This window comes from Budorcas taxicolor, chromosome 14 (genome assembly GCF_023091745.1).
Source record: "Budorcas taxicolor isolate Tak-1 chromosome 14, Takin1.1, whole genome shotgun sequence".
Classification (NCBI taxonomy): Eukaryota; Metazoa; Chordata; class Mammalia; order Artiodactyla; family Bovidae; genus Budorcas; species Budorcas taxicolor.
In genome coordinates this window covers 94,242,694-94,266,545 of record NC_068923.1, presented here as the reverse complement: position 1 = coordinate 94,266,545, position 23,852 = coordinate 94,242,694, and the positions used below count along the sequence as shown (strand labels likewise).

The 23,852-nt window shown below is 47.9% G+C and overlaps 1 protein-coding gene across 2 annotated transcripts in view; it reads right to left on the bottom strand.

Annotated features, from left to right (window-relative positions):
- DEPTOR (DEP domain containing MTOR interacting protein) overlaps window positions 1-23,852 on the bottom strand; it is a 162,973-nt gene that overhangs the window by 137,358 nt on the left and 1,763 nt on the right. The window contains exon 1 of one of the 2 annotated variants that reach the window (XM_052651524.1): window positions 16,284-16,362. The exons of the other annotated variant lie outside the window; for it this stretch is intronic. The gene's annotated coding sequence lies outside the window, so the exon portion shown is untranslated. Of the gene's footprint in view, window positions 1-16,283; window positions 16,363-23,852 lie in introns of those variants that run through there. 2 annotated transcript variants of the gene reach the window in all.

The following is a 23,852-nucleotide window of genomic DNA, read 5'->3' as shown; positions in this document are numbered from 1 at the left end:
GAGCGCCCACACCCAGCTCTCGGATGCAGCCCTTGAGCCCGGGTCAGCAGAAAGCTTACAAGCGGGCTGAGAGCGAGCGGTACTTCCAGAATGCTTTTAAAGGTTCTTAACTTTTATTGGACTACAGATGCTTCACCATGCTGCGTCAGGCTCTTCGGTACAGCAAAGTGAGTCAGTTACACGCACACGTCCCCCCTCTTTTCTGAATTTGCTCCCCAGTTAGGTCCCCACAGAGCACTGAGGAGTGCTCCCGTGCTGGACAGGAGGCTCCACTCCGCATCTACTTGAGTAAACGCCAGTCCCGAGCTCACCCTCGTCCCCCCACGTCCCGTATCCATGTGTGTGTTCTCTGTGTCTGGGTCTCTCTTTCTGCTTTGCCAATAAGATCACCCGCACCATCTTTCTAGAGTCCACATATCAGCATTAACACACGCTATCTGCTTTGATCTTTCTGACTTACTGCACTCTGTATGACAGCCGCTAGGTCCATCCAGACACATTCACAACTTACCAGTGAGGCCTGGCCAGTCTCAATCTTGAACTCAAGATGGAGACCCAGTACTGCGGAACCTGGGAAGAGCAAATCAGAAACGCAGAGACACGCTGAGCTCAGACGGTTCAGACACCAGTCCTGCAAGGATGCCTGCGCGACTGAGGAGAGGAACGCAGGACAGGCCAAGGGCTCAGGTTCTGTCTCAGCCCCGCACACACTAACTACACTGGGGCCACCATGCCTAGCCCTGCACTCACTAACCGGGGCACGTAGCTCTGCTCTCACTAACCAGGGCGCATAGCCCCCCACACACTAACCGGGCACACACTAACTGGGGTGCGTAGCCCCCCACTCACTAACCGGGCACACACTAACTGGGGTGCGTAGCCCCCCACTCACTAACCGGGCACACACTAACTGGGGTGCGTAGCCCCCCACTCACTAACCGGGCACACACTAACTGGGGTGCGTAGCCCCCCACTCACTAACCGGGCACACACTAACTGGGATGTGTAGCCCCCCACTCACTAACCGGGGCTTGTAGCTCCGCTCTCACTAACCGGGGCACATAGCTCTGCTCTCACTAACCAGGGCACGTAGCCCCACACACACTAACCGGGCACACACTAACTGGGGTGTGTAGCCCCCCACTCACTAACCGGGGCACATAGCTCTGCTCTCACTAACCAGGGCACGTAGCCCCACACACACTAACCGGGCACACACTAACCAGGGTGTGTAGCCCCCCACTTACTGACCGGGGCGCGTAGCCCCGCACACACTAACTGGGGTGCGTACCCCTGCACTCACTAACCGGGGCGCGTAGCCCCACACACACACTAACTGGGGTGTGTAGCCCTGCGCTCACTGACTGGGGTGTATACCCCTGTGCTCACTAACTGGGGTGCGTACCCCTGCACTCACTAACTGGGGCACGTAGCCCTGCACACACTATGTTTGGCGCCACCACACTGGGCTGCATAACGACCTTGGGGCCACTGGGTCTCCAGCAGAGGCGATCATTTATGGCCCCTCATAAATACTTTAGGGGTGACCTGATAAAAGTGGGGGCAGAGAGGAACCAAGGTCAGTCCATCCTTGCTCTGACACCACGTCAGATGGCCAAGCAGCAGTCATTTAAAAGGCTTGACTAGACAGATTATCACTAAGGTCCCACCAGCCTAAAGTTCAACCCGTTGATCATGCTGATGACGTGGACATGGCATGTCAGTCAACCATGTTACGAGCAATCCTTCGGGAAGACCTTCACCAAACTGCCTGAGAGCAACTGTGTCAGTTTCCTGGGCCTCGTCCAGCCAACAAGCGTTAAGGAACGTCCTGCAGGCACTGTCCCTAACACGAAACAAGGCGCCTCCGTGGAGCGCGCGCTTCTGCAAACTCCGCTCTCCTTGTCCCCACCACATGAGTGAGTGAGTGAGGAAGGGAAAGTTGCTCAGTCGTGTCCGACTCTTTGCGGCCCCATGGAGTATTCAGTCCATGGAATTTTCCAGGCCAGAGTCCTGGAGTGGGCAGCCTTTCCCTTCTCCAGGGGATCTTCCCAACCCAGGGATCGAACCCAGGTCTCCCACATTGCAGGTGATTCTTTACCAGCTGAGCCATCAGGGAAATCCACCATGTAAAGGTACTTTTATGTCTAAGGACCCTGAAATGTGATGATTCGGTATGAACACCAAAGTGGCATGGTCCTCAAGAGCGCCTCTCCAACCGGCTTTCTAAAATTTCATCTGAATGCATCAGAACTTAGTATTTGCTGTAAAATAATCCCTCACTCAACTTAAGAGAGATGCATTCTAAGCTTTCAAGCGTATTTCTTCATCTTACCTCTTACCACTGAACACAACTTCAGGTGCCCTTGTTGGAGCATCTGCTTTACAGAGATGGACATGGGATTTGGAATCAAAGACCTTAGGTCTGAGTCCTGCCTCCACCGCTGAGTAACTGTGTCCTCGGCCCAAGTCACTCAATCTCCCTGAGCTGTGCTTATTTCATCACTTAGCAAATTTTTTTCCGTGAACCCATCTTTGTGGGAATGTAACAATCAACAAGAACTTCAGCAAAGCTTCTAAATTTCTCCTAAATCAGAATAATCACTCAGATTCCTCCTAACTCACAGGTCAGGGATCAAGAAAACGTTAAGAATCAATATGATGGCACACACAAAGTCTCTTTCTAAAATAAAAAGAAATGCAGTTTACATGTCAGTCGCTGTGATTTGTATCACAAACACTTATCACATGAATAAGATAAAGGAAAGAACTATTACCGTGGAATTTTTTATATATGCATCTCACCCAGCAAGTACTCTGACTTTACAGACCAAAAGCTCACAGTATGACTTCCTCCCATTTTTTCTGAAGGCATCTGAACCATCAGTTAGTAGGTGCTGCGGATCCACAAGGCTGTAATCATATGTAACAGCGTCTGTGAAAGCCAAAAACATTACTATGTTCGTGTGTCATCTACACAGCATTGCATGACTCTGAAGTGGGATTTTATGTTTGTACCCAATTACGTAGCAATTTAGACAGCACACTGAAGTGAGAGGCTAAAAATATAAACAGACCAAAAATGTTAACTGGCTCAGGATAGACACTTATCCATGAAGAGATTTAAAACTGCACATGACCAAATGAATTAAATAAAACACCCTGCTTCTTGTGCTCAATGTCAAATCTAAAGCAGAGAGAAGTTCAATTCCTAAAACCTCAGTTTCCCTATTTTTTTAAGGAGGAAAGAGAAAAATGAAATTTCATGACTTCAAAACTAAAAGCAACTTCACTTTCCATAAGGGATCAGTCAACAAGCATTTATTTATATTCTACCCTATTCCTAAACAGTGGAGATGTCACGAGTTTCAAAAATAGAATCACTTACAGCCTTCTACATAACAAATGCGGTTACAAGTCAAACACTTTTTGTATGAGTAAAGCTCAAACACACTGGAGGGATTGTAAGATGATCATTCTATTCTAAGCAGAGTTAGTCTTTGTTGACACTTTGTAGCCAACAGTATTTTATATAAACATCCCTGACTCTGTGCTTTCAGCGCACACACACACACACACACACACACACACACACACACAAAGGAAAACGTAAAAAAATACATTCATGTAATAGGTATCTGTGACGTATGTTAGATGCCTCACTCCTGGTACTAATTTCTGTGTCAATGATGGTTATGAGAACCCAAAACTAATTCTGGCTAATTTAAGCAAAAAGGGATTTTACTGAAAGGATATAGAGGCTCTTAGAGATTCAGCAGAAGGCTGCAGAAGGAAGCTTAAAAAACAGGGCCTGTACACAGTACTCGGGGAATATGCCTAAGACTCTCACTAAGGGAGCAGGGCCAACTGCTGGAAGGATTTCAATCAGGTAGGCAAGAAATGGCCGGGTGACGTTTAGAACCTTCGAGACCGACGGACACTGCAAGATATTTACTTATTTATTTGGCGACGGGGGCCTCAGTTGCACCATGCGGGATCCTCCATCTTCGCTGTGGCACGCGGGATCTTCAGCTGCTGCGTGCAGACTCTGAGTTGTGGTACGTGGGATCTGGTTCCCTGACCAGGGACCAAACCTGGGTGCCCTGCACTGGGAGCCGAGCCCCAGCCTCTGGACCACCAGGCAAGTCCCTGCAAGATCCTGACACAGGCTAGCAAGTTTCTTTGAGCTGTATGGAGATTCAAAGAGTATAGACAACGGTTGTTTCATAACAGATTTGTTAGGTTTTTTAAAAAGGTTTACAAAGCAAAAGCTACTCTGATTGCTGATGACAAGAGTCGTCTCTGAAAACAGATACTTTATCGCATTGAGGTTCTTGACTAACAACTTAAATACATACAGATTTCTGCATAGATGTAAAGCATTCACTTCAAGTTTATGGTAAGTGTCTAAATGAATGTGGGTATGCCTCCTTTCCTATCTGACACACAGCTTTTCCCATTAACAGGACACATGGAGATGAATGAAAAAAGCAGGTAATTCCTTCTTTATTCAGCTCCTAGATTAGGTCCTGAGACCAAGAGTAAGAATTAACAGGGGTGAGAAGAGTTGTAAGTGGTTAAAGTGCAAACCAGCCAAGTAATAACCAATTTCTAGTGTAATCTCTTGCTTAGTGCTATGAAGAATCCTGAAAACATATGTATACACACAAGCAACTGTTCAATGGACAGAAATGAAGAAAGAGCTGTAGCACAGGAAAAGGAGACATTAGAGCATAATATGACTTTATAACATATTTTCTGTCTATTGAGGCTGACAGAGGGTTGGGTGAAGGAAAAAAATACATGCGAGAAAATAAACATTTCACATTTGGTTAAAACAGCATTACAGTCTTGACATGGCTTCTACCAAAAGGAATACGAGCTTTCGGGCAAGGCTGCACAGAGAACGTACGTCTATATTCACACATATGTCATTCATGCCATCTTCTGTAACAGGGGCACAGGTCTGAGGCACACATGATGGGGGAAATAACTAGAAAACAAATAGTTTAGGGCTCTATGTGGCTAATTAAGTAAAGTCTTTGCTTTTTTTCCTCCCAGGATGCTTGAAAATTCTGACCTTATGCCCAAATTTCCCCCGAGAGCTTAGAAAATCTTTATACTTATTCTGTCTTGAATCCAAAATTCCCCAACCCTGAGTTTTGCATTCTTCTAATCCTAAAACCAACACCTAAACTACAGGACCTATTTTCCTACAACTCTAAAGGCTTGGTGTGAAAATTCAGTTATAATCGTTAATGCCTTACGCATTCCTGCAAAGGAAACAAGAGAATCTTGAACAAAACGCCCAGTGCTTATTCGGCTATTTCAGTGTATGCTCTTTGAGGACAACGAGTCAAAATCTCTGTATTAGTCTATTTAAAGGATCTACAGCTAACTAAGTAAAACTTCATTCTAACTGTAAAGAGAAGTTGAGCAATCCCTTTGAAAAGCTCCAAAATAATATCTGGAACATCCTTTAGCGTTTCTCGCGTGAGATCCTACTATTAATCTAGTTCTCCCGTGCAAAACCTAAATCTGGGGATACGCATCTTTTATGTTGCTGAGAAGTGGTAATAAATATCCTCCAGAGCCCAAAATATGACCCGCTCGACTCACATTCCAGAACTTCTAATATTTTTAGTTAACCCACATGTGAAGCACATTTACTACTATCTTCAAGTAAAACACACAAGCAACCTGGCACAGGGCACGCACATGCCCCCATCAGATGCGTCCTGGTAATGAGCCATTCGTACAGTGAAATAGCCACTTAGTCACACGACTAACCCAAGCTTTCATAGCTCTTACGTTTCTTTAAAAAAAAAATTATTTTGGCTGCACTGGGTCTTAAGTTAGAGCTCACAGGATCCTCGCTGGGGCTGCAGACTCTCGGCTGAAGCATGAGGGATGGTTCCCAACGGGGACCGAACCCAGGTCTCTTCACTGGGGTCACCGAGGTTTACCCACTGGACCACCAGGGAAGTCCCTTTAGCTTTCAAATATTTCTTAATAAAATTTTCAATGTATTAATGTTGCTCTTCATCTTTTTCATGTGTGTAGACATAAGTATCATTATAGATCTAATTTTTGCCCAACACAGAATATTCAGGGGCAAGTCAAACTTCAAAGGTCCCAGCAAAAGGAAGCTGGGTATTAAGCAATTAAAAACAGGGCCAGAGGTTAAAAGACCTAACCGAGTTTGACTTTTGAACTAAATACCCTCATTTATAAAATAAGGTAAAGTTTAAAGTCCTCGTTTCAAAACTTCACAGTCAGTCAAAATGCACCTGGCGCACTGAAGTGCCTCTTCCTGGGTTTTAGGCAGAGAAGCTCTGGATCTAAGAAAGAAGAAGGTGCCATGTGTCACTCGGGGAGTGGCAGAGGGTCCTCGGCAAGACGTGTGGATGCCACCCGAGAGGCCCACCTCACCCTGCCGGCGGGAGGGCTGCCCTGGACTGGAGCCTGCCCTTCCCCAGCAGGAGGTCTGCAGGGACAGCGTATCTGGTACTTCCCAGCCCTGACCCTCGGGCGCCTGAGTTCACGTCACTTGTAACCCAGGGATGAGGCCATGCTTTTGCTTGCATTACAGGGAGGCTGGGAAACGGGAGCCAGGGTCCCTCCTGTGAGGCCAAGCCATGCCGTGTGTCAGGCCGCTTCACGCTCACGCCCAGCTCCGGAATAACCAGGGGACGGAGGACCACGTGTCACCCCAGGAAAGGTTCTTTAATCCACACCAGAAACCACAGAATTCACCTTCTCCCCGCTCACTCCACAAGGAGGACAGACATCGAAAGGGTTGTAGACAGCCTGACGCGTGTCTGTACGAGGCACCGGATGGCTCACAGCACCCATTCCCCTAAGTCGCGAGGACAGTCTGGCAGCGAGAGCTGGACGCTGCCTTCCGGAAGCTGCTGGGCTTCCTGGGGCTCCAGTGGCGACGTCTCTGGGCTTCCAGGGCTGGGGGTCTGACCCCTGATCAGGGAGCTAATATCCCACACGCCTGTGCTACGGCCAAAAAAATAAAAATTAGAAGGTGTGCCCTTTGCTGACACCTTCCATTCCTAAGTCTGAAGGGGAAGAGGAGGCGGGGATGCAGTCACCGTGGCCTCCTCCAGGAGGCCCATCAAACTGGACGCAAGGCTCTTGGAGAAGAAAGAGCCTTCTCTTTCTGGAGAAGAAAGAGCTTTCTCATCTGCCCCGTGAGAAACACACTTGCCTTGACTAATCCTGCTGGCACAGGAGGTGGTCCAGGCCCACAGAGAAGACGCCGTTCTCAAGGCCTTGTGGGGAAATACTGAAAAACATCTGCCTTCCAGTACACGCAGTTTTAAATGACACTCTATCTCAGATTCAACCTCTGAACACATCTCTGAATAGACCACCAAACAGCTCTAAGTAAGTGTGTTTTATTCTTTTTTACACATTGTACTATAAGCTCCATAAAGGCCTATCTCCCAGAAAGCCCCAAGCTACATAATTTAATATCTACTGTTCTGCTCTTATCAAGAGGAGCATTTTTGACTACAGCGTAGTAAAACAGACAAAAAAATTGGGGGGTGTTCTTTTAAGGAATGCTGGGCTAAATTTCATTTTTAAAATATTTTTTGTTTCGCATAAGCCACCACTAAGGACTGCAGTGATTTCCCCAAATGTATGTCAGATTCCATAAGTATGATTGCAACACTGATGGGGGCCACCCCTCCCCACCCGCACGCTTAGACGCTCGTGAGCAACACACTGCGCCCCGGCCAGGAGGAGCTTTCTCTGGCAGAGGGCAGGAGGTCAGCTAAGGAGCATTTGCTGGGTAGGCAGGACATCAAAGGACTGAAAATGTTCTGATAATCCCCGAATTCTCACAGTGCTCAAACTCCGCCCTGAATAAACATTCTTCCAGAACTGCTGACAAAGAGCCAAACCAACTTCCTCTCCTTCCCTGAGTTCCCCTTTCAGAAATCAAGTTATCTAGCAGCAGAGTAACCACCCAAAGTGGCGCTGCAAAGTCCAGGGTTCTTTGCCTGGAGAATCCCAGGGACGGGGGAGCCTGGTGGGCTGCCGTCTACGGGGTCGCACACAGTCGGACACGACTGAAGCAACTCAGCAGCAGCAAAGTAACCACCCAAAGTGGCGCTGCAGAAGGACGGCTGAGGCGAGTCCCTCTGGCTCATTAGGCTCAGAAATCATCAGGCTCTGTCCGCCGGTGCATTGGGATGTGGCTCCTAAGGAATTCCTGGCCCTAACCACTGCACCTCCACTTGAGAGGCAAAATTGGAAATTCTGATGAAGACCTGAGTAATCACACTCCGCTGTTCTTGGCGCAAAGCCCTGATTCCCACCAAGTCAGCAAACGGTGAATGTGTTGCAAACGCAGTGGCTCCAAGCCCAGCTTCCTACATCCCAACGACGCTTCTCGAGGGGTTTCTCTGGAGTGTCTCTCTTTTGCAGCCAACACGGGCGTAAGAAAAGTCCCAATTCAGATCACAGTTCCTTGTCAGGACTCGAGGACAAAAGGTTTACTGCAACGGTACACACGCTACCCATTCTGAGAATAAAAAGCTAAACTCATGCAGCTGTTATCCAAGAATAAAACCAGAAGAATACATTTGGATTTATTTTGTTAGTTATCTTTACGGTAAGATGCAATATGAAATGGACACCAAAGTCGCTATTATGAAGTCAATGCAATCGTGCAATGAGATAAAAGCTTAAATTTTCCTAACAGCGGCAAAAAAACCTGCCTTCTTGATCACTGAAGGCGTCTCCTATTTCCAATTTCTGGAGAAGGCAGGGGAAACACTAACAAAATGTACCGAAACGCAAGACCTGAAAGACCTTTCTTCGGTATGTAAGTAAAGAACATTTTTGCAGCTTCCCCAGAAAGTCTGCAACTTTATCCCTAAAGCAGCCGTGCTTAAACAAAGAGACGACTTTTCTACAGCTTTGGTCGGGAGTCCCTCTGGGTGGAGGTGTTACTTGGAAAGACATCAAAACCCAAGTGATGCAAAAATCATTCTTTGCAATTTGAACCTGAGCCACCTCCAATTTAGTCATCTGTTGAGAGTTCTATTTTACGTCTATTACTGGGCAAAACCCAAACACCAGAGGCATCTCTTCCAATTCAGACAGTGGCGAGGGGTGGGAGGTGAGGGAGAGAGCATATGGATGGTGAGCAGGTGGCCATCACGCCGGGGAGCTTTAGACGGAAAAGGACTTTGAAAGCACTGCTGTCCAGGATATACGCCAACACCTTCTGCCCACGTGTGTGTTCAGTCATATCCAACTCTGTGCACCTCTATGGACTGCAGCCCACCAGGCTCCTCTGTCCATGGGATTCTCTAGGCAAGAATACTAGAGCGGGTTGCTGTTTCCTTCTCCAGGGGGTCCTCCTGGCCCAGGAATCAAACCTCCATCTCCTGCACTGGCAGGTGGATTCTCTAACACTGAGCCAGCAGAGAAGCCCCACCAATGTCTCCTAACCTTTCCCAAACTGCATCTTCCTGTGGCTTTTCTGCTAGCAATTTTTCTTCTCTATAAGCTCCGTACCTCCCAACTTTAGTTCTCCTAGAATTTGGCCTTAATGACATCACACGTTGCACAATTTTCTTGCAGTGTTTTCTCATCACTGAGCCCAAGTAATCTTTTATGAGGGACTCTGGGCTTATCCCCCAAACACTCAATGAGCCCTTCGCCAATGCACGGCAGCTATGACCTCACCTGTAACCCCAAGGTGGGGGCAGGCGTCCTGCTTGACTTAAGGCAGTCAGAGTACCACCGCCCTTCCTGCCGCAACACTGCAGATGAGTAAGCCAGCGAAGGACTTTGCTCTGTCTTACTATCTTGTGAGTCAAGACGACCCAAGAACATGAAAGCTCCTCGAGACTTCCGTAGCTGGTTCATGGCAGACAGCCCTCTCTTCACTCTTTTTTCTTTCTTTCTGGCCATTCCCTGTGGCATGCAGAATTCCCCTGGCCAGGGAGCAAACCTGAACCCCTGCGACGGAAGCACAGAGCCTCCCCACTGGGCCCGCAGGAGCCCTCTCTCCTCGATCTGGGTTGGCGCTGGTGGCCCCCATCGTGTACAGAAGCAGCCTTCACGAAGGCAAAGGAAAAGCTCAGAGAAAGGCAGAAGCAAGAGGTCACGGGAAGCAGACCTGGGGTTCTCGTGCGAAGTCGCCTCGCCGCTGAAATTCAGCTTTAGCTAAGCCAAGAAATTCCCATCACGGTTTAGACCACTCCAACACATCACGCCTCTTACGCTGCCCCACGTATTATTTAAGCGCCTGTATCTTGTCCCCTCTCCACCCGGCTCAGCCTGTGACTTGAAGGCAAGAGGCTGGGCCTCGCTTTTTGGCAGTTTGCAGAGTTATTTCCATACTTGTTTGCATCTAACAGAAACCCGAGGGCCTGATTCAACACCAAGCTCCCGTATTCACTACCTCTGTGATTTCGGTCACAGTGCTCATGCCTTAGTGTCTTCCATTTAAAAACAGGGATAACAGAATTATTATCAGGCCTCAGCACCACAGAGTAAAGCCATGCAGACGCACAGGACAAGGCCTGACATTGTGCCGCTGTTACTGTTTAGTGAACGCCTGAGCTGTCCGACTCTCCTGGTCCTTACTACAAAAACACACACCGTGATCGCCCTCGTCAACGACGACTATCACCATCTCTAACTCTTCTGTTCCAAACTTCCCTACACGCTCTGAGACGATGTCTGTACTGAACCAATCTACTGCCCAAGCTTGTTAGGGAAGAGGCGCCACCCGGGGCACCCGGAGCCTGACGCCCAGGCTTCCTGTCGCGCGGTGCCATCACCTCTCAGCGCACCCGGCATCCCAGGCACCCAGCGTCCCAGGCCCCCGGCCTCCATCTCTCTCCTCTCACTGCCCCCTCGCCCTGCAGGAGTTTCCGGGGCAGTGTTCGTCCCTTATGCTCCAAGCGTGGCTTCCGCCTCTAAGTGTCCTTCTCTGCCAAAATGCCTGACAGCATCTTCAGGACTCCCCATCCTTTAACTTTCAATAATTTTTTTTCAGTGTCTCTCAATTTTCATATTTTTTGTAAATATATGAATTTATTAAATTAATTATGTGTTCAGGTTTTTAAGTAAGTTTGTTATCCAAAGAGACACGAGACATTAGATTCATGTAATATATGCCTCTTGTCCCTTCCCCACCCCTGGCATCCTCGCAGATTCCACTCCCGTGGGGTGTCCGCCCCGTTCTGAAGTTAATTCTGCTGCAGGACAGATACAAATGATCAAAGGGCCTTTGCCTTAAGCCAGTCCAGAAATGCTACCTTAAGAGTCGTGTTCTTTATATTACTTTGCACTTTCCAAATTATTCACGATTTGGAAACCTCAAAGCATAAAGGTGGAAAATAAAGTTTCTGACCCATAGGAGGCCACAAGTGTGCTTGAAACGCGGAGAGATGCAAGTGATCACAGAGGGAAGCCTGAGAAATGAAGGTCCTCCTCCTCCCCAGCACCTAACCCAGCGTCTGACATCTAGACGGGGTTTGGGAATTATTTACGGAACTAGTGATAAGAGCAGGGAAGGCAACGGCACCCCACTCCAGTACTCTTGCCTGGAAAATCCCATGGATGGAGGAGCCTGGTGGGCTGCAGTCCGTGGGGTCGCTGAGGGTCGGACACGACTGCAGCAGCAGCAGCAGCAGCGATACTGAGAGGGATCCCGCATGGATATGGCAGGACAACAGAGCCTGTCATGCTGCTGCTGAAACAGCTTTTAGCTTCAAAAGGTGAGCTCTAACCTTCCCCTCAGCTTTGCACTTCTGCTGGACACTTCTGCTGGACACTTCTGGAAAGGAAAGGGGAGTAAGGACGCCGTAGGCGGCAACTCTAAGAGTGCAGTAGCGTGATTCTAAGGACACGCGCAGTTTCAGAAGGCACTCGGTCACATACGCGCGTGGCACTCGGTCACATACGCGCATGGCATCAGCGCTGTTTCAGAAGGCACTCGGTCACATGCGCGCGTGCATCAGCGCTGTTTCAGAAGGCACTCGGTCACATACGCGCGTGGCATCAGCGCTGTTTCAGAAGGCACTCGGTCACACACGCGCGTGCATCAGCGTTGTTTCAGAAGGCACTCGGTCACACACGCGCGTGCATCAGCGTTGTTTCAGAAGGCACTCGGTCACACACGCGCGTGGCATCAGCGCTGTTTCAGAAGGCACTCGGTCACATGCGCGCGTGCATCAGCGCTGTTTCAGAAGGCACTCGGTCACATGCGCGCGTGGCACTCGGTCACATACGCGCATGGCATCAGCACTGTTTCAGAAGGCACTCGGTCACATACGCGCGTGCATCAGCGTTGTTTCAGAAGGCACTCGGTCACACACGCGCGTGCATCAGCGTTGTTTCAGAAGGCACTCGGTCACACACGCGCGTGCATCAGCGCTGTTTCAGAAGGCACTCGGTCACATACGCGCGTGCATCAGCGCTGTTTCAGAAGGCACTCGGTCACACACGCGCGTGCATCAGCGCTGTTTCAGAAGGCACTCGGTCACATACGCGCGTGCATCAGCGCTGTTTCAGAAGGCACTCGGTCACATACGCGCGTGGCATCAGCGCTGTTTCAGAAGGCACTCGGTCACATACGCGCGTGCATCAGCGTTGTTTCAGAAGGCACTCGGTCACATACGCGCGTGGCATCAGCGTTGTTTCAGAAGACACTCGGTCACATACGCGCGTGGCATCAGCGTTGTTTCAGAAGACACTCGGTCACATACGCGCGTGGCATCAGCGTTGTTTCAGAAGACACTCGGTCACATACGCACGTGGCATCAGCTGGTTATTCACGTCTCCTGGATTTCCAGTTATGGGGTCAACACACTGGGCTGATTTTCTGTTTCTTGGCGCCAAAAGCATTCAAAGATATCAGGACAGGGGTTTGGGTTTCACAGAGGCATGTCTTAGTCAACACTCATCAAAGGGTGAATTTCACTGCAAAAAATCTTTGCAGCAACATGGATGTTACTAGGGAATATTAGAGTTAACTGAAGTCAGACAGAGAAAGATAAATATCATATGAGACCACCTACATGCTCAGCTAGTACAGAATCCGTCTGTAATGCAGAAGACCCCAGTTTGATTCCTGGGTCAGGAAGATTTGCTGGAGAAGGGAAAGGCTGCAAACTCCAATATTACTGCCTGGAAAATTCCATGGACAGTATAGTCCATGGTATCTCAAAGAGTCAGACATGACTGAGCGACTTTCCTTTTCATTTCATACGCAGAATCTAAAAAAACGGATACACACAAGTGAAAAGTGAAAATGTTAGTCACCCGGTCCTGTCTGCCTCTTTGCCATCCCACGGACTGTAGCCCTTCAGATACAAATAAACTTATGGCTGCCAAAGGGGAAGGTGGAGGAGAGGGATAAATTTGGAGTTTGGGAATTAACAGATACCCGCTACTATATATAAAACAGATAGACAAGGATTACTGTATAGCACAGAGAACTGTATTCAATACCGTAGAATAACCTATGATGGAAAAGAATCTGAAAAAGTGCACATACATGCATATAACCGAGTCACTTTGCGGGGCACCGGAAACTGATACAACACTGCAAACCAAATATACCTCTCCAATCAAAAAAGAACGAATCAATAAAGTCCTACTCTTATTCAAATTTTAAAAAGAGAATTATAAACAAATAGTACAAGCTAGTTTATAGTACAAGCTAATTAAAAGACGCTTACTCCTTGGAAGGAAAGTTATGACCAACCTAGATAGCATACTCAAAAGCAGAGACATTACTTTGCCGACTAAGGTCCGTCTAGTCAAGGTATGGTCTTTCCAGTGGTCATGTATGGATGTGAGAGTTGGACTGTGAAGAAGGCTGAGTGCCGAAGAATTGCTGCCTTTGAACTGTGGTGTTGGAGAAGACCCTTGAGAGTCCCTTGGACTGCAAGGAGGTCCAACCAGTCCATTCTGAAGGAGATCAGCCCAGGGATTTCTTTGGAAGGAATGATGCTAAAGCTGAAGCTCCAGTACTTTGGCCACCTCATGCGAAGAGCTGACTCATTGGAAAAGACTCTGATGCTGGGAGGGATTGGGAGCAGGAGGAGAAGGGGACGACAGAGGATGCGATGGCTGGATGGCATCACTGACTCGATGGACGTGAGTCTGAGTGAACTCCGGGAGATGGTGATGGACAGGGAGGCCTGGCGTGCTGCGATTCATGGGGTCGCAGAGAGTCGGACATGACTGAGCGACTGAACTGAACTGAACTGAAGTACAAGCTAGTAAATTCCATGTTGAAAGTTTAGAAAAAGTGTATTATTGTCTGTAACTTATTCTGAAATGCTAAAAAAAATACGATGAATTGATGGGTAGACAGAAGGATGAACATAAAGACAGCCGTGTGATAAAGCAAGTGTGGCGGAGTGCTGACTGTGAGATCTGAGCAGAGGGGACAAGGGCGTCCGCTGGGGAATTCTCTACACTTGTCTGGATGTCTGGAAGCTTTCGCAACAGGGTGTTGGAGGAAAAAGCTGACTCACTCATGTGCCTCAGATTTGAATGTCCTGAAATGCTCTACGATAACGTTTGGCTCTCACGAGTAGAGTAGCAGGCTAAGCGTCTTATCATGGCAGCCAAGGCTTACTCACCCTCTTTCATAGAGACAGGTCATACGCCCTGTTAGGTCTGACTACCAGAGTCTACAATACAGTCTTTAGCAAAGCAAATTCTAACAAATGTGAAGGAAAATGAATCCTGGTTATGTATCAGATAACTGCCTTAAAACGTTATCTCTGAATTGAGTCTTGTTGTGTTTTTAAGAAGAAAACAGTACAAGTAGGAGCTTTGGTAAAGTCTTATTTTATCAAGCTTATTATAGCTTAACTAAAGATGATATAAGAGGCACTTGGCATCTCAACGTACAACAGTTTATGCTCTTGTTTTTGCAATGAATACATTTGGTGAAAGTCATTTTCATTTATGGAAATGTTAAAGAGCAAAGGTAAGTAGAATTTCTATAAAAATACTCGATGAAAATAGGATACAAGTTTACCCCATTCTCCTTTCCTCCTGGAGAAGAGGAAAGGAAAGTGAAAGTGAAACTCGCCAGTTGTGTCCGACTCTTTGCGACCCGATGGACTATACAGTCCAGGGAACTCTCCAGGCCAGAACACTGGAGTGGGGAGCCGCTCCCTTCTCCAGGGGATCTTCCCAACCCAGGGATCCAACCCAGGTCTCCCACAGTGCAGGCAGTTCTTTACCAGCTGAGCTACGAGAGGAAAGGAATTGGGAAGGAAAACAGGATTTCTACAATTAAAAAACCTACACTTTATTGGACTCTGTGCCTGAAAACAGTGTCAGTTCAGTTCAGTCGCTCAGTCTGTCCGACTCTTTGCGACCCCATGAACCGCAGCACGCCAGGCCTCCCTGTCCATCACCAACCCCCGGAGTTCACCCAAACTCATGTCCATTGACTCAGTGACGCCATCCAACCATCTCATCCTCGGTCATCCCCTTCTCCTCCTGCCCCCAGTCCCTCCCAGCGTCAGAGTGTTTTCCAATGAGTCAGCTCTTCTCATGAGGTGGCCAAAGTACTGGAGTTTCAGCTTTAGCATCACTCCTTCCAAAGAAACCCCAGGGTTGATCTCCTTCAGAATGGCCTGGGTGGATCTCCTTGCAGTCCAACGGACTCTCAAGAGTCTTCTCCAACACCACAGTTCAAAAGCATCAATTCTTCAGCGCTCAGCATTCCTTATGAACAGCGTACTAACCTTATAAATAGAGCTGCTTTTTGATAGAAAACTAACCCAGGATCCTCAACTGAAAATGTGCTAAATCTTCTTTTAAGATGGAGAAAACAATCCTTTTTTAATATATCTTCTTTGCAAATTTGCAGATTTATACCCTGGTGGTTTAGTCAGTAAGTCCTGTCTGACTCTTGTGACCCCGTGGACTGTAGCCCACCAGGCTCCTCTGTCCATGGGATTCTCCAGGCAAGAACACTGGAGTGGGTTGCCATTTACTTCTCCAGGGGATCTTCCCAACGCAGGGATCGAACCCGGGTTTCCTGTATTGCAGGCAGATTCTTTACTAACTGAACCGGAAGCACCCACTTATACCCTGGTTGTTCTTAACCCAGCACCTCATTATACATCTCTGCACTACTGTCTTCCCGTTCCTCCTTGCTTCTTTTTTTTTTTTTTTTTTTTGTGGCTTCACCACTCACAGTGTATTCCTCCAGAATTTTACAGCTTGTTAGAAAGCAGCGAACTTCACACATAATAGAGCACACTCACCCAACCGCAATGGAGACAGGGCAGCAGGAGATACGGCTTTGTCTCTTATGAGGGGACGCTCACGCTAACGCTTCGTTTCTCATTCTCTAAGTCGGGACTGGAGGAGCTTCTGAGCACTTTGGACGAGCCTCCTTCAGAAGCCCACCTGGTCTGCCACAGAGCACAAGGCTCGCTCGTCGGAGCTGTAACAACTTCAGCACCCACAGGGGAGCGCACAGAGCTGGACGATCAAAGGAGGGCCCAGGACCTGAGTGGGTGCTGGGCCACATTTCGCCTCAATGAAAGGAACCTCGGGGTCAAGACCAGAATCAGAAATCTGTAGGTACAAGTATCGCAGGGAGACAGTGTCATCAAAACGAAAGCAAATAATGCACACCACCAACAATAACAAAACCACGCGCAACAGCTAAACGTGCCAAGCGGAAAGAGCTGGGCCCTGCTCTGATGACACTAGCTGCCAACCCCCCGTGCAGCTGCCGTGGGCTTCCTCTGGCTGGAGGCCTTGACGTCTGTCCGCTCTTGCTACACCCCAGCAACAGCTGTTCTCAGAAAACTGCACGGATGAAAGGCCATCTTGTCCCGCACTCCCCGGCGTGTGTTCTTTCTCCATCTCGCCTCTCCTCCCTCTCGCCCGCCTCTCCTTGTCACCTTAAAAATGTTTGAAAAGCTACAGCAAGGTGGCTCTCTGTGCAGACCCAGGTAAGTCCCTGCATCCAGTACGGACCATCTCAGCCTGGATGAGAGCGGCCCCGTCGCCCTCGCTGGCAGCACCGTGGGGCACGGCCGTTTACCAGCCCTGACCCACTGTGGCCTCCCAGCATCTCACAATCCGTAAAAGTCACAGGCATAAGCCTCCAAGTGCGGTTAAAGCTGGTAACACTGGGACAGGGGTCCCAGACCTGGAAGCCACCTCTCTCCTTAGTACGTAATGAGGAACAGAGCGAACGGTGGTGATGTACTAGGCAGACAGAGGGTTGATACTGTTCCCCGTCTTTTCCTCATCACTAAACTCAGAGACACCAACCAGTGAAGAGCTGCTGTCTGATAAAGGGATGTGAGTCCCTGATCCAAATAAATACTAGAAATTACAGCAGAGAAGAATCATCCATCACTTCTTATTCTCTTCTTTTGAAGGGTAGGCATTTGACTTATTTTCAGGTTTATGGATTCCAAAGTCGTCAAGAGGCAGGATCTAAACACCAGCATTGGCCTTTTAGAAAAGTCAGCACAAACATTATTCATAAGCAACACTGCCGTCATCTCAGAAACAGGCTTGCACAAGTGAAGAGAAGTGTACAATTACTCCACAATCATTTACTGAGCACACACTGCCTTCCATCTGCACGAGGGTTCCTGCAAACGACACAGCACCTTCCCAGGCTCCCTCTCCAGGAAAGAAAGGAACCATCTGCTGAGCTTGCTCTGTGCTGGGTCCGTGAGAGATGCCCCCACCTCCAAGGGGTGAACTGGAAAAGATGCCCATGGAACAGGGTCTGCAAATGGGCAAAGCCTCCAGTTCAAAGGCAGCTCAGCTCGACACACGGCTCCTCTGCCCAACCCCAAATAGAGCGGCTCTCCATTTTCTGAGGCCCTCCCCACCTTTTCTTTATCTGAACAGGTGGTAATTTCCCAGACGCCAGGATATCCTCTCTGCTGTTTAGGAAAATAAAGGCATCTTCCTTCCGTTTGGATCTCTACATTTCAGTAGGAGCATCTAGGCAGCAGCTTTCCTGCCGTTCCCCTTGGTTACCACGTCTAGTGGAGCTAAGCGTCCATACTGTTGGACACCGATAGGGGCTACTCTCAAACACGTTCTCTACGCCGGCACTCCCCAACCTTCCTGGCACCAGGGATTGGCTCCATGGAGGGCAAGTTTCCCTGGGGCCTGGGGAGGGCGGCGGTGGCGGGTGGCGGGTTTGGGGATGCTTCAAGCGCCTCACATGCACTGCGCTCCTGTGAGAGCCTAATGCCGCTGCTGACCTACAGGGGGCAGAGCTCAGTGACGAGAGTGCCGGGGTCAGGGGGCGTGCATCAGGAGTGCCGGGTGTGCATCAGGAGTGACGAGGTGTGCATCACGGGTGACGGGTGTGCATCAGGAGTGACGAGGTGTGCATCACGGGTGACGGGTGTGCATCAGGAGTGATGAGGTGTGCATCACGGGTGACGGGTGTGCATCAGGAGTGATGGGGCGTGCCTCGAGAGTGACAGAGCGTGCATCAGGAGTGCCAGGCGTGCACCGTGAGTGACGGGGTGTGCATCAGGAGTGACGGGGTGTGCTCAGACGCTCAGCCGTGTCCGACTCTGGGCAACCATACGGACTGTAGCCCATCAGGCTCCTCTGTCCACGGGATTCTCCAGGCAGCAACGCTGGAGTGGGTTGCCCTGTCTTCCTCCAGGGGATCTTCCCGATCTAGGAATCGAACCCGGGCCCCCTGTGCTGTAGGCAGATCCCGGCGCTGGGAGGGGTGGGGTGGCTGTAAACGCAGGGAGGCCGCGCTCGTTTGCCGCTGCTGACTCCCAGCGGGCACCCCAGTCCCTAACAGGCCACAGACGGTGCCAGTCCATGGCCGGGGGTTGGGGGCCCCTGCTCTAAGCCAATCTTCAAGTTCCTTAAGTTCAAAGTGCAACAAAATGGACTATAGTTGACCCCTTCTGAACAGCTCAGGTCCACTTATATTAGACTTTTTTCAATATAAATAGCTCAGTACTACACAAGTCATGGTGAGTTGAATCTGTGGGTGGGGAACCAGGGATACAGAGAAAGTCTGACTGTAAAGTCACGCTCGACTTCCAACTGTGCAGAGGGTGGCTGCCCTAACCCCCGCATGGTTCAAGGGTCAGCTGTATTTCCCCTTGTTCTATTCTGCACCTCTAAATTCCGTATCTCGTGTTTACTTTACTGTAGATCGGCCTTTGGTTCCACCAGCTGACTTTTACCTTTGGTTTGCATACTGCATTTACACTGGCAAAGCAAATTCAGAAAAGCTGCTCAGTGTTGATTTAATATGTTTTTATGGCCAAGGCAACAGCAAGCCTGTAGGAGTCTGGAAAGGCAGTCTGTTGCAGATAAGAGGCAAATATATCAAACAATTGAAAGAACTGCAATTTCCTACAACTTACCTAAAGCTCACTGCCCAGTAAATTGCTTTTAGGGACCCAGCTTTTAATGATTGGATGAGACTTTTGTAATTAGCATATTTAGTCTAGGTAGATGAGCATAACTGGAAAGCTTAAAGCATTTTCCTTCTTAATTACCCATTCCTCATTACATTCTTAATTCCCCTTCCACCCGCCCATCCTCACAGCTGGCGAAACAGTGCACTGTAATTATCCATTAAAGTGAGTACAGATTCAGAATGAGTGGAGTTCAAATTAAGTTTTCAAAACCACATGGCAAGGAACACCCGGTTTAAAAGTGAATGGAGAAAGTGACCGTTCTATCTTGTCAGAACATAAACACTTCTAGAAATTAATTAGCTTTTTCCCAGCAGAAGGGAAAAATCATTTGTCTCCTTGCTTGTTTGCAGAAGTCATCCCACTTTGATATTCTCCACATGATTCTGTTTTGCACTGGTCTCATCCTGACACTTCCTAACCCTCTAAATTACTCACTGGAGACACCGTTAAACTGAGGTCTAGCATTTTGCTTAAGAGCAAGAACTCTCAGCTCTAGTGCTTTCTTGCTGAATAATCTACGGCCAGTTAGCTTACCTGCTCTGATCCTCAGTTTTTGTATCTGTAAAATGGGGAGAAGAAGCATATCTTCTACACAGAGTAGCTATAAAGCTTAAGGCATATATATATATATATGTAATATATGTTAATATATATTCCTAATACATATAAGCACTCGAAAGAGTCTTTGGCAGATAATAAATGCCCTGTAAGTAGGTGACGCTAGTGGTGAGGAACCCACCTGCCAATGCAGGGTATATTAGAGACGTGGGTTCAATCCCTGGGGTTGGGAAGACCCCTGGAGGAGGGCATGGCAACCCACTCCAGTGTTCTTGCCTGGAGAATCCCAGGGACAGAGGAGCCCAGCAGGCTACGGTCCATGGGGTCATAAAGAGCTGGACATGACTGAAGCAACTTAGCACACACACACAAGTATTGTTGTTATTACTATCACACCTACCATCACCACAGAGAGAAAAGGGATAGTCTGTGGGACTCTTTAAATGCTTCTTTACAAACCACTTTATTGCTAAGTATCTGTGAAATTAACCGATAGAAGAAACAAAAGGTGGATTTGGGTGTTGTCATTAGAATGTCATAATTACGACTGCACGGCAAATGTCAAGATAAGAGCTTTACACATAAACATATAAAAACAAGTAATGATCTTAAAAGTTACAGTATGAAACCTCAGTATCATGAATGAATGATTTACAAATAGCTAATTATCTTCAAATTAGGAATGTGCTGAGACAATTTATGGCATGTTTTCTCTGTGCTGAATCAAGAATAATAGTGTAAAACAAAAAGAATAATACTGTAAAAAGACACGTGCCAGAACTTCCCTGGAAGCCCAGTGGCTATGACGTTGCACATCCAATGCAGGGGCAGAAGTCTGATCCCTGGTGCCAGGACCCCATGTGCCGTGTGGCCAAAAAATAAAATTTAATAAAAAAAAGATATATGTAAAATACCAGTCCCATCTCATCTGGTATGATAGTCACGCTGTTATCAAGTTGATGATAAGTATCATTGCACTCTTTGGCCAATCCAAAAAGAGAGCAAAAAGCGCACTTGAACAGTTCTCATATTTTGTCTTTCATCACTGTGATGTCATCCAGATGCATTTGTGTAATAGTTTTACTGAGATATAATTCATACACCACATAATCCACCCACTGAATGTACATAATTCAGGGGTTTTAAGCATATACACAGAGTTATGTTACCATTATCACAGTCAAGTTGAAAGCATTTCAGCATCACCCAGAGAAGCTCTACACCCCCCTCCCCGCCCCCCCACCCCCACTGGCACCACTTTCTGCCTCCACAGATCTGCCTGTTTTGGACGCGTCGTGTCAGAGGCGTCAGAGGACATGTGTTCTTCTGTGTCCTCTTTCCCTTGGCATAAGTCAGAGTCCTCCCATGCTGTGTCCCTCCACTGCCAAATAACACTTCTTGCACAGATATATCACACATAACTGACCCATTCATCAGCTGACAGACACTTGAGCAGTTCCTGGTTTTCACTACTAGCAAAAATGCTGCTCTGAAAATCTGCGTACAAATTTTTATACAGACATGTGTTTTCATTTCTTTTGAATATATACCTAGGAGTAACATTGCTGGGTCACATGGTAATCTGTGTTCGGTTTGTAACGAAATGCCAGAATGATTTCCCAAGTGGCTGCATCATTTTCTCTTTCTACCAGCAGTGTGTCACGGTGCCAATTTCCCCAAAACGTTGCCAGCACTTACTGTCTTTCTGATCATAGCCATCCTGGGGATATGAAGTGACATCCAAATACATTTTTAACATACAAAAACATGGGGCTTCCCTGGTGGTTCAGTGGTAAAGAATCCTCCTGCCAATGCAGGAGATGCAGGCTCGATCCCTGTTCGGGGAAGACCGCACATACCACAGAGCAACTAAGCCCATGGGCTACAAGTACTGAAGCCCGTGCACCGCAACAAGAGAAGCCCCCACCACGAGAAGCCTGCTCACAGCAGCCAGAGAAAAGCCCACCCCGCAAGGAAGACCAGCAGCCACAAGTAAATGCATATGTGAAAAAATTACCCTGCTCTTGTTAAGGTCGTCACTCAAAAAAAAGATGCAAAAACAAGCAAATACATTGGGCGAGGAAGTAAATCTTCTAGGGGAAGGGAAAGCACAAAGACATTAGGAAAACGATTCCACAGTCAGGCTAGAAAAGAAAGCAGGATATGTCTTTAAATGTTGCTCAATTTCATACCCTTAGGCAGCCAGCTGCCCTTACCAAAGTGTCAGGATTGTGGAGCCAGCCCCCAGTTTCACATCTGGAGCTTATAATAATCACAGCAACCACTACTCTTGATTTATTGATTTATTTTACAAAGTTCCTTCCCATGGGATACCCAATTTGATCCAAAACCACAAATCTTACTTGGAAGAGTATTATTATTCCCATTCTGCAGGCACAGTCACTGAGGCCCAAACTGAGTAACTGACTTGTAAACATAGTTAAAAATAAATGTACATGAAACATGCATATATATTCATAAACAAATGCTAAATAAATAGCATCAGAGAGCTGGGCCTGGAAGCCAAATGCTGCATTTCCAGTCCCAATCATAGGGCGTCCTTTCCTCATTACTTATTTGCCTCGTCTTTGATGACCCAGAAAGCAACGGAAAGGAAAGAGAAGGAAGACAGCAGTTCTGCGTGTGTGTGTATGTATAAAGCAATTGGAGGCAGGAAGCCTGGACATCACACAGTCCCCACAATCAGCCTGTGAGAGAGCAGCATGTGGAAGCGTGATAGTGACAGCAAGGAGATCTGCATCCTTACTCCTTTGTGTGAGGTTCCTCCGGTAACCAAGAAACCACTGGTGTGCACGGCCACTTAAGTCCCTAAATTCTGATTATCAATTTGCTTTGGTATATTTAATTACATACACTACTCGTTCAAACATCTGAGGAATTGCTGTGTACTTGGTACTCGGCACAGTGCTAAGATGGTAGAGATTTTTACAAGGCAACGATGACACGTTTCCAAAGTAAAATTAAACAACTAACATTTAGTAAGCCTTTTACATGTAGCATCTCCTCATTCAATCCTCACAAAATCCCTGCAAGAGAAGGGAAACTGAGGCACCGAGAAGTTAAGCAAACTGTCCCCAAGTTACAGGACTAATAAATGGTGGAGCCGGAATCAGAAGCCCCAGCAAGCCGGTTCTAAACCGGTGTTCTCAACCAGCAAGCAGGCCCCCCTGCTAAATCTGGCTCAGCTGGAAGGCACGTGGGGCGATGCAAGGCAACCAAGAACCTCATTAACTACGACAACCCCCAGCTAAATGCTCTTTCATACTTGAAGCCCAGAGGAAAGTCATCACCCCTATGGGGTGCTTATCTTGCCTTTCGTCATCAACCCTATGGGGTGCTTATCTTGCCTTTTTACAGGTGAGGAGACAAGTCCAGACAAGTGAGTTAACTTGTCCAAAGTCGCAGAACCAGCACACTAAGGCTGGCAGGGTGCCAACTGCACGACAGGCGCTGCTCCAAGCACCAACTCGTCTATCTAACCCTAATCACAACACCATGAGGTAGGTTCCATGACTGGCCCTCATTCCTAGTTAAGTAACTTGTCCAAGGCCTCCGGCACCAGAAAAAGTAGCAAACCCAATTCATGGGGCTTTAAAGTTTTCCTCAAAACAACTTAACGTTGACTCTTGGCAGCAAAGTAGCTGCGCTGAAGTTCAAACCCAGGTCTACCTAACCGGAGTGTGAGAGAGAGCCCTCTGTCTTCTACACTAACCTGCCACAGCGCAGAGGGGTGCAGGTGGAAAGAGGGGAAGTGCTCCAGGGACCCCCCAAGGATGGCACAATCGCGAATGTTTGAAGGAGAAGGTGCTTTCT